The sequence below is a fragment of the Oncorhynchus mykiss genome, chromosome 11, assembly GCF_013265735.2.
Source record: "Oncorhynchus mykiss isolate Arlee chromosome 11, USDA_OmykA_1.1, whole genome shotgun sequence".
In the NCBI taxonomy this organism is placed as follows: domain Eukaryota; kingdom Metazoa; phylum Chordata; class Actinopteri; order Salmoniformes; family Salmonidae; genus Oncorhynchus; species Oncorhynchus mykiss.
The window spans coordinates 45001-56621 of record NC_048575.1 but is presented as its reverse complement, the minus strand read 5'-3'; positions in this window follow the sequence as shown (position 1 = coordinate 56621).

The window sequence follows — 11621 nt, the reverse complement described above, 5'->3', positions numbered from 1 at the left end:
ATGGCATCTTGAGGCTAGTGCTGAACATATTGGAAGGATGGCATCTTGAGGCTAGTGTTGTACATTTTGGAAGGATGGCATCTTGAGGCTAGTGTTGTACATTTTGGAAGGATGGCCACGCGAGGCTAGTGTTGAACATATTGGAAGGATGGCCACGCGAGGCTAGCGCTGAACATATTGGAAGGATGGCCACGCGAGGCTAGCGCTGAACATATTGGAAGGATGGCCACGCGAGGCTAGCGCTGAACATATTGGAAGGATGGCCACGCGAGGCTAGCGCTGAACATATTGGAAGGATGGCCACGCGAGGCTAGCGCTGAACATTTTGGAAGGATGGCCACGCGAGGCTAGCGCTGAACATATTGGAAGGATGGCCACGCGAGGCTAGCGCTGAACATTTTGGAAGGATGGCCACGCGAGGCTAGCGCTGAACATATTGGAAGGATGGCCACGCGATCCTAGCGCTGAACATATTGGAAGGATGTTCACGCGAGGCTAGCGCTGAACATATTGGAAGGATGGCCACGCGAGGCTAGCGCTGAACATATTGGAAGGATGGCCAAGCGAGGCTAGCGCTGAACATATTGGAAGGATGGCCACGCGAGGCTAGCGCTGAACATATTGGAAGGATGGCCACGCGAGGCTAGCGCTGAACATATTGGAAGTATAGCCACGCGAGGCTAGTGCTGAACATTTTGGAAGGATGGCCACGCGAGGCTAGTGTTGAACATTTTGGAAGGATGGCCACGCGAGTGCTGAACTTATTGGAAGGATAGCCACGCGAGGCTAGTGCTGAACATATTGGAAGGATGGCATCTTGAGGCTAGTGTTGTACATTTTGGAAGGATGGCCAAGCGAGGCTAGTGTTGAACATTTTGGAAGGATGGCCACGCGAGGCTAGCGCTGAACATTTTGGAAGGATGGCCACGCGAGGCTAGCGCTGAACATTTTGGAAGGATGGCATCTTGAGGCTAGTGCTGAACATATTGGAAGGATGGCATATTGAGGCTAGTGTTGTACATTTTGGAAGGATGGCATCTTGAGGCTAGTGCTGAACATATTGGAAGGATGGCATCTTGAGGCTAGTGCTGAACATATTGGAAGGATGGCATCTTGAGGCTAGTGTTGTACATTTTGGAAGGATGGCATCTTGAGGCTAGTGTTGTACATTTTGGAAGGATGGCCACGCGAGGCTAGTGTTGAACATATTGGAAGGATGGCCACGCTAGGCTAGCGCTGAACATATTGGAAGGATGGCCACGCGAGGCTAGCGCTGAACATATTGGAAGGATGGCCACGCGAGGCTAGCGCTGAACATATTGGAAGGATGGCCACGCGAGGCTAGCGCTGAACATATTGGAAGGATGGCCACGCGAGGCTAGCGCTGAACATTTTGGAAGGATGGCCACGCGAGGCTAGCGCTGAACATATTGGAAGGATGGCCACGCGAGGCTAGCGCTGAACATTTTGGAAGGATGGCCACGCGAGGCTAGCGCTGAACATATTGGAAGGATGGCCACGCGATCCTAGCGCTGAACATATTGGAAGGATGTTCACGCGAGGCTAGCGCTGAACATATTGGAAGGATGGCCACGCGAGGCTAGCGCTGAACATATTGGAAGGATGGCCAAGCGAGGCTAGCGCTGAACATATTGGAAGGATGGCCACGCGAGGCTAGCGCTGAACATATTGGAAGGATGGCCACGCGAGGCTAGCGCTGAACATATTGGAAGTATAGCCACGCGAGGCTAGTGCTGAACATTTTGGAAGGATGGCCACGCGAGGCTAGTGTTGAACATTTTGGAAGGATGGCCACGCGAGTGCTGAACTTATTGGAAGGATAGCCACGCGAGGCTAGTGCTGAACATATTGGAAGGATGGCATCTTGAGGCTAGTGTTGTACATTTTGGAAGGATGGCCAAGCGAGGCTAGTGTTGAACATTTTGGAAGGATGGCCACGCGTGGCTAGTGTTGAACATTTTGGAAGGATGGCCACACGAGGCTAGTGTTGAACATTTTGGAAGGATGGCCACGCGAGGCTAGTGTTGAACATTTTGGAAGGATGGCCACGCGAGGCTATTGTTGAACATTTTGGAAGGATGGCCACGCGAGGCTAGCGCTGAACATTTTGGAAGGATGGCCACGCGAGGCTAGCGCTGAACATTTTGGAAGGATGGCCACGCGAGGCTAGCGCTGAACATTTTGGAAGGATGGCCACGCGAGGCTAGCGCTGAACATTTTGGAAGGATGGCCACGCGAGGCTAGCGCTGAACATTTTGGAAGGATGGCCACGCGAGGCTAGCGTTGAACATTTTGGAAGGATGGCCACGCGAGGCTAGCGTTGAACATTTTGGAAGGATGGCCACGCGAGGCTAGTGTTGAACATTTTGGAAGGATGGCCACGCTAGTGCTGAACATATTGGAAGGATGGCATCTTGAGGCTAGTGCTGAACATATTGGAAGGATGGCATATTGAGGCTAGTGTTGTACATTTTGGAAGGATGGCATCTTGAGTCTAGTGTTGTACATGTTGGAAGGATGGCCACGCGAGGCTAGTGTTGAACATTTTGGAAGGATGGCCACGCGTGGCTAGTGTTGAACATTTTGGAAGGATGGCCACGCGAGGCTAGCGCTGAACATTTTGGAAGGATGGCCACGCGAGGCTAGTGCTGAACATTTTGGAAGGATGGCCACGCGAGGCTAGCGCTGAACATTTTGGAAGGATGGCCACGCGAGGCTAGCGCTGAACATTTTGGAAGGATGGCCACGCGAGGCTATTGTTGAACATTTTGGAAGGATGGCCACGCGAGGCTAGCGCTGAACATATTGGAAGGATGGCCACGCGAGGCTAGCGCTGAACATATTGGAAGGATGGCCACGCGAGGCTAGCGCTGAACATATTGGAAGGATGGCCACGCGAGGCTAGCGCTGAACATATTGGAAGGATGGCCACGCGAGGCTAGCGCTGAACATATTGGAAGGATGGCCACGCGAGGCTAGCGCTGAACATATTGGAAGGATAGCCACGCGAGGCTAGTGCTGAACATATTGGAAGGATGGCCACGCGAGGCTAGTGTTGAACATTTTGGAAGGCTGGCCACGCGCGGCCAGTGTTTAACATTTTGGAAGGATGGCCACGCGAGGCTAGTGTTGAACATTTTGGAAGGATGGCCACGCGAGTGCTGAACTTATTGGAAGGATGGCCACGCGAGTCTAGTGTTGAACATTTTGGAAGGATGGCCACGCGAGGGTAGTGTTGAACATTTTGGAAGGATGGCCACGCGAGGCTAGTGTTGAACATTTTGGAAGAATGGCCACGCTAGTGCTGAACATATTGGAAGGATGGCATCTTGAGGCTAGTGCTGAACATATTGGAAGGATGGCATCTTGAGGCTAGTGCTGAACATATTGGAAGGATGGCATCTTGAGGCTAGTGTTGTACATTTTGGAAGGATGGCATCTTGAGGCTAGTGTTGTACATTTTGGAAGGATGGCCACGCGAGGCTAGCGCTGAACATTTTGGAAGGATGGCCACGCGAGGCTAGCGCTGAACATTGTGGAAGGATGGCCACGCGAGGCTAGCGCTGAACATTTTGGAAGGATGGCCACGCGAGGCTAGCGCTGAACATTTTGGAAGGATGGCCACGCAAGGCTAGTGTTTAACATTTTGGAAGGATGGCCACGCTAGTGCTGAACATATTGGAAGGATAGCCATGCGAGGCTTGTGTTGAACATTTTGGAAGGATGGCCACGCGAGGCTAGTGTTGAACATTTTGGAAGGATGGCCACGCGAGGCTAGTGTTGAACATTTTGGAAGGATGGCCACGCAAGGCTAGTGTTTAGCATTTTGGAAGGATGGCCACGCGAGGCTAGTGTTGAACATTTTGGAAGGATGGCCACGCGAGGCTATTGTTGAACATTTTGGAAGGATTGCCAAGCGATGCTAGCGCTGAACATTTTGGAAGGATGGCCACGCGAGGCTAGCGCTGAACATATTGGAAGGATGGCCACGCGAGGCTAGCGCTGAACATATTGGAAGAATGGCCACGCGAGGCTAACGCTGAACATATTGGAAGGATGGCCACGCGAGGCTAGCGCTGAACTTATTGGAAGGATGGCCACGCGAGGCTAGCGCTGAACATATTGGAAGGATGGCCACGCGAGGCTAGCGCTGAACATATTGGAAGGATAGCCACGCGAGGCTAGTGTTGAACATTTTGGAAGGATGGCCACGCAAGGCTAGTGTTGAACATTTTGGAAGGATGGCCACGCGAGGCTATTGTTGAACATTTTGGAAGGATGGCCAAGCGAGGCTAGCGCTGAACATTTTGGAAGGATGGCCACGCGAGGCTAGCGCTGAACATTTTGGAAGGATGGCCACGCGAGGCTAGCGCTGAACATTTTGGAAGGATGGCCACGCGAGGCTAGCGCTGAACATTTTGGAAGGATGGCCACGCGAGGCTAGCGCTGAACATATTGGAAGGATGGCCACGCGAGGCTAGCGCTGAACATATTGGAAGGATGGCCACGCGAGGCTAGCGCTGAACATATTGGAAGGATGGCCACGCGAGGCTAGCGCTGAACATATTGGAAGGATGGCCACGCGAGGCTAGCGCTGAACATATTGGAAGGATAGCCACGCGAGGCTAGTGCTGAACATATTGGAAGGATGGCATCTTGAGGCTAGTGTTGTACATTTTGGAAGGATGGCCACGCGAGGCTAGTGTTGAACATTTTGGAAGGCTGGCCACGCGAGGCTAGTGTTGAACATTTTGGAAGGATGGCCACGCGAGGCTAGTGTTGAACATTTTGGAAGGATGGCCACGCGAGTGTTGAACTTATTGGAAGGATAGCCACGCGAGGCTACTGCTGAACATATTGGAAGGATGGCATCTTGAGGCTAGTGTTGTACATTTTGGAAGGATGGCCACGCGAGGCTAGTGTTGAACATTTTGGAAGGATGGCCACGCGAGTCTAGTGTTGAACATTTTGGAAGGATGGCCACACGAGGCTAGTGTTGAACATTTTGGAAGGATGGCCACGCGAGGCTAGTGTTGAACATTTTGGAAGGATGGCCACGCTAGTGCTGAACATATTGGAAGGATGGCATCTTGAGGCTAGTGCTGAACATATTGGAAGGATGGCATCTTGAGGCTAGTGCTGAACATATTGGAAGGATGGCCACGTGAGGCTAGTGTTGAACATATTGGAAGGATGGCCACGCGAGGCTGGCGCTGAACATATTGGAAGGATGGCCACGCGAGGCTAGCGCTGAACATATTGGAAGGATGGCCACGCGAGGCTAGCGCTGAACATATTGGAAGGATGGCCACGCGAGGCTAGCGCTGAACATATTGGAAGGATGGCCACGCGAGGCTAGCGCTGAACATTTTGGAAGGATGGCCACGCGAGGCTAGCTCTGAACATATTGGAAGGATGGCCAAGCGAGGCTAGCGCTGAACATATTGGAAGGATGGCCACGCGAGGCTAGCGCTGAACATATTGGAAGGATGGCCACGCGAGGCTAGCGCTGAACATATTGGAAGTATAGCCACGCGAGGCTAGTGCTGAACATTTTGGAAGGATGGCCACGCGAGGCTAGTGTTGAACATTTTGGAAGGATGGCCACGCGAGTGCTGAACTTATTGGAAGGATAGCCACGCGAGGCTAGTGCTGAACATATTGGAAGGATGGCATCTTGAGGCTAGTGTTGTACATTTTGGAAGGATGGCCAAGCGAGGCTAGTGTTGAACATTTTGGAAGGATGGCCACGCGAGGCTAGCGCTGAACATTTTGGAAGGATGGCCACGCGAGGCTAGCGCTGAACATTTTGGAAGGATGGCATCTTGAGGCTAGTGCTGAACATATTGGAAGGATGGCATATTGAGGCTAGTGTTGTACATTTTGGAAGGATGGCATCTTGAGGCTAGTGCTGAACATATTGGAAGGATGGCATCTTGAGGCTAGTGCTGAACATATTGGAAGGATGGCATCTTGAGGCTAGTGTTGTACATTTTGGAAGGATGGCATCTTGAGGCTAGTGTTGTACATTTTGGAAGGATGGCCACGCGAGGCTAGTGTTGAACATATTGGAAGGATGGCCACGCTAGGCTAGCGCTGAACATATTGGAAGGATGGCCACGCGAGGCTAGCGCTGAACATATTGGAAGGATGGCCACGCGAGGCTAGCGCTGAACATATTGGAAGGATGGCCACGCGAGGCTAGCGCTGAACATATTGGAAGGATGGCCACGCGAGGCTAGCGCTGAACATTTTGGAAGGATGGCCACGCGAGGCTAGCGCTGAACATATTGGAAGGATGGCCACGCGAGGCTAGCGCTGAACATTTTGGAAGGATGGCCACGCGAGGCTAGCGCTGAACATATTGGAAGGATGGCCACGCGATCCTAGCGCTGAACATATTGGAAGGATGTTCACGCGAGGCTAGCGCTGAACATATTGGAAGGATGGCCACGCGAGGCTAGCGCTGAACATATTGGAAGGATGGCCAAGCGAGGCTAGCGCTGAACATATTGGAAGGATGGCCACGCGAGGCTAGCGCTGAACATATTGGAAGGATGGCCACGCGAGGCTAGCGCTGAACATATTGGAAGTATAGCCACGCGAGGCTAGTGCTGAACATTTTGGAAGGATGGCCACGCGAGGCTAGTGTTGAACATTTTGGAAGGATGGCCACGCGAGTGCTGAACTTATTGGAAGGATAGCCACGCGAGGCTAGTGCTGAACATATTGGAAGGATGGCATCTTGAGGCTAGTGTTGTACATTTTGGAAGGATGGCCAAGCGAGGCTAGTGTTGAACATTTTGGAAGGATGGCCACGCGTGGCTAGTGTTGAACATTTTGGAAGGATGGCCACACGAGGCTAGTGTTGAACATTTTGGAAGGATGGCCACGCGAGGCTAGTGTTGAACATTTTGGAAGGATGGCCACGCGAGGCTATTGTTGAACATTTTGGAAGGATGGCCACGCGAGGCTAGCGCTGAACATTTTGGAAGGATGGCCACGCGAGGCTAGCGCTGAACATTTTGGAAGGATGGCCACGCGAGGCTAGCGCTGAACATTTTGGAAGGATGGCCACGCGAGGCTAGCGCTGAACATTTTGGAAGGATGGCCACGCGAGGCTAGCGCTGAACATTTTGGAAGGATGGCCACGCGAGGCTAGCGTTGAACATTTTGGAAGGATGGCCACGCGAGGCTAGCGTTGAACATTTTGGAAGGATGGCCACGCGAGGCTAGTGTTGAACATTTTGGAAGGATGGCCACGCTAGTGCTGAACATATTGGAAGGATGGCATCTTGAGGCTAGTGCTGAACATATTGGAAGGATGGCATATTGAGGCTAGTGTTGTACATTTTGGAAGGATGGCATCTTGAGTCTAGTGTTGTACATGTTGGAAGGATGGCCACGCGAGGCTAGTGTTGAACATTTTGGAAGGATGGCCACGCGTGGCTAGTGTTGAACATTTTGGAAGGATGGCCACGCGAGGCTAGCGCTGAACATTTTGGAAGGATGGCCACGCGAGGCTAGTGCTGAACATTTTGGAAGGATGGCCACGCGAGGCTAGCGCTGAACATTTTGGAAGGATGGCCACGCGAGGCTAGCGCTGAACATTTTGGAAGGATGGCCACGCGAGGCTATTGTTGAACATTTTGGAAGGATGGCCACGCGAGGCTAGCGCTGAACATATTGGAAGGATGGCCACGCGAGGCTAGCGCTGAACATATTGGAAGGATGGCCACGCGAGGCTAGCGCTGAACATATTGGAAGGATGGCCACGCGAGGCTAGCGCTGAACATATTGGAAGGATGGCCACGCGAGGCTAGCGCTGAACATATTGGAAGGATGGCCACGCGAGGCTAGCGCTGAACATATTGGAAGGATAGCCACGCGAGGCTAGTGCTGAACATATTGGAAGGATGGCCACGCGAGGCTAGTGTTGAACATTTTGGAAGGCTGGCCACGCGCGGCCAGTGTTTAACATTTTGGAAGGATGGCCACGCGAGGCTAGTGTTGAACATTTTGGAAGGATGGCCACGCGAGTGCTGAACTTATTGGAAGGATGGCCACGCGAGTCTAGTGTTGAACATTTTGGAAGGATGGCCACGCGAGGGTAGTGTTGAACATTTTGGAAGGATGGCCACGCGAGGCTAGTGTTGAACATTTTGGAAGAATGGCCACGCTAGTGCTGAACATATTGGAAGGATGGCATCTTGAGGCTAGTGCTGAACATATTGGAAGGATGGCATCTTGAGGCTAGTGCTGAACATATTGGAAGGATGGCATCTTGAGGCTAGTGTTGTACATTTTGGAAGGATGGCATCTTGAGGCTAGTGTTGTACATTTTGGAAGGATGGCCACGCGAGGCTAGCGCTGAACATTTTGGAAGGATGGCCACGCGAGGCTAGCGCTGAACATTTTGGAAGGATGGCCACGCGAGGCTAGCGCTGAACATTTTGGAAGGATGGCCACGCGAGGCTAGCGCTGAACATTTTGGAAGGATGGCCACGCAAGGCTAGTGTTTAACATTTTGGAAGGATGGCCACGCTAGTGCTGAACATATTGGAAGGATAGCCATGCGAGGCTTGTGTTGAACATTTTGGAAGGATGGCCACGCGAGGCTAGTGTTGAACATTTTGGAAGGATGGCCACGCGAGGCTAGTGTTGAACATTTTGGAAGGATGGCCACGCAAGGCTAGTGTTTAGCATTTTGGAAGGATGGCCACGCGAGGCTAGTGTTGAACATTTTGGAAGGATGGCCACGCGAGGCTATTGTTGAACATTTTGGAAGGATTGCCAAGCGATGCTAGCGCTGAACATTTTGGAAGGATGGCCACGCGAGGCTAGCGCTGAACATATTGGAAGGATGGCCACGCGAGGCTAGCGCTGAACATATTGGAAGAATGGCCACGCGAGGCTAACGCTGAACATATTGGAAGGATGGCCACGCGAGGCTAGCGCTGAACTTATTGGAAGGATGGCCACGCGAGGCTAGCGCTGAACATATTGGAAGGATGGCCACGCGAGGCTAGCGCTGAACATATTGGAAGGATAGCCACGCGAGGCTAGTGTTGAACATTTTGGAAGGATGGCCACGCAAGGCTAGTGTTGAACATTTTGGAAGGATGGCCACGCGAGGCTATTGTTGAACATTTTGGAAGGATGGCCAAGCGAGGCTAGCGCTGAACATTTTGGAAGGATGGCCACGCGAGGCTAGCGCTGAACATTTTGGAAGGATGGCCACGCGAGGCTAGCGCTGAACATTTTGGAAGGATGGCCACGCGAGGCTAGCGCTGAACATTTTGGAAGGATGGCCACGCGAGGCTAGCGCTGAACATATTGGAAGGATGGCCACGCGAGGCTAGCGCTGAACATATTGGAAGGATGGCCACGCGAGGCTAGCGCTGAACATATTGGAAGGATGGCCACGCGAGGCTAGCGCTGAACATATTGGAAGGATGGCCACGCGAGGCTAGCGCTGAACATATTGGAAGGATAGCCACGCGAGGCTAGTGCTGAACATATTGGAAGGATGGCATCTTGAGGCTAGTGTTGTACATTTTGGAAGGATGGCCACGCGAGGCTAGTGTTGAACATTTTGGAAGGCTGGCCACGCGAGGCTAGTGTTGAACATTTTGGAAGGATGGCCACGCGAGGCTAGTGTTGAACATTTTGGAAGGATGGCCACGCGAGTGTTGAACTTATTGGAAGGATAGCCACGCGAGGCTACTGCTGAACATATTGGAAGGATGGCATCTTGAGGCTAGTGTTGTACATTTTGGAAGGATGGCCACGCGAGGCTAGTGTTGAACATTTTGGAAGGATGGCCACGCGAGTCTAGTGTTGAACATTTTGGAAGGATGGCCACACGAGGCTAGTGTTGAACATTTTGGAAGGATGGCCACGCGAGGCTAGTGTTGAACATTTTGGAAGGATGGCCACGCTAGTGCTGAACATATTGGAAGGATGGCATCTTGAGGCTAGTGCTGAACATATTGGAAGGATGGCATCTTGAGGCTAGTGCTGAACATATTGGAAGGATGGCCACGTGAGGCTAGTGTTGAACATATTGGAAGGATGGCCACGCGAGGCTGGCGCTGAACATATTGGAAGGATGGCCACGCGAGGCTAGCGCTGAACATATTGGAAGGATGGCCACGCGAGGCTAGCGCTGAACATATTGGAAGGATGGCCACGCGAGGCTAGCGCTGAACATATTGGAAGGATGGCCACGCGAGGCTAGCGCTGAACATTTTGGAAGGATGGCCACGCGAGGCTAGCTCTGAACATATTGGAAGGATGGCCAAGCGAGGCTAGCGCTGAACATATTGGAAGGATGGCCACGCGAGGCTAGCGCTGAACATATTGGAAGGATGGCCACGCGAGGCTAGCGCTGAACATATTGGAAGTATAGCCACGCGAGGCTAGTGCTGAACATTTTGGAAGGATGGCCACGCGAGGCTAGTGTTGAACATATTGGAAGGATGGCCACGCGAGTGCTGAACTTATTGGAAGGATAGCCACGCGAGGCTAGTGCTGAACATATTGGAAGGATGGCATCTTGAGGCTAGTGTTGTACATTTTGGAAGGATGGCCACGCGAGGCTAGTGTTGAACATTTTGGAAGGATGGCCACGCGAGTGCTGAACTTATTGGAAGGATAGCCACGCGAGGCTAGTGCTGAACATATTGGAAGGATGGCATCTTGAGGCTAGTGTTGTACATTTTGGAAGGATGGCCACGCGAGGCTAGTGTTGAACATTTTGGAAGGCTGGCCACGCGAGGCTAGTGTTGAACATTTTGGAAGGATGGCCACGCGAGGCTAGTGTTGAACATTTTGGAAGGATGGCCACGCGAGTGTTGAACTTATTGGAAGGATAGCCACGCGAGGCTACTGCTGAACATATTGGAAGGATGGCATCTTGAGGCTAGTGTTGTACATTTTGGAAGGATGGCCACGCGAGGCTAGTGTTGAACATTTTGGAAGGATGGCCACGCGAGTCTAGTGTTGAACATTTTGGAAGGATGGCCACACGAGGCTAGTGTTGAACATTTTGGAAGGATGGCCACGCGAGGCTAGTGTTGAACATTTTGGAAGGATGGCCACGCTAGTGCTGAACATATTGGAAGGATGGCATCTTGAGGCTAGTGCTGAACATATTGGAAGGATGGCATCTTGAGGCTAGTGCTGAACATATTGGAAGGATGGCCACGTGAGGCTAGTGTTGAACATATTGGAAGGATGGCCACGCGAGGCTGGCGCTGAACATATTGGAAGGATGGCCACGCGAGGCTAGCGCTGAACATATTGGAAGGATGGCCACGCGAGGCTAGCGCTGAACATATTGGAAGGATGGCCACGCGAGGCTAGCGCTGAACATATTGGAAGGATGGCCACGCGAGGCTAGCGCTGAACATTTTGGAAGGATGGCCACGCGAGGCTAGCTCTGAACATATTGGAAGGATGGCCAAGCGAGGCTAGCGCTGAACATATTGGAAGGATGGCCACGCGAGGCTAGCGCTGAACATATTGGAAGGATGGCCACGCGAGGCTAGCGCTGAACATATTGGAAGTATAGCCACGCGAGGCTAGTGCTGAACATT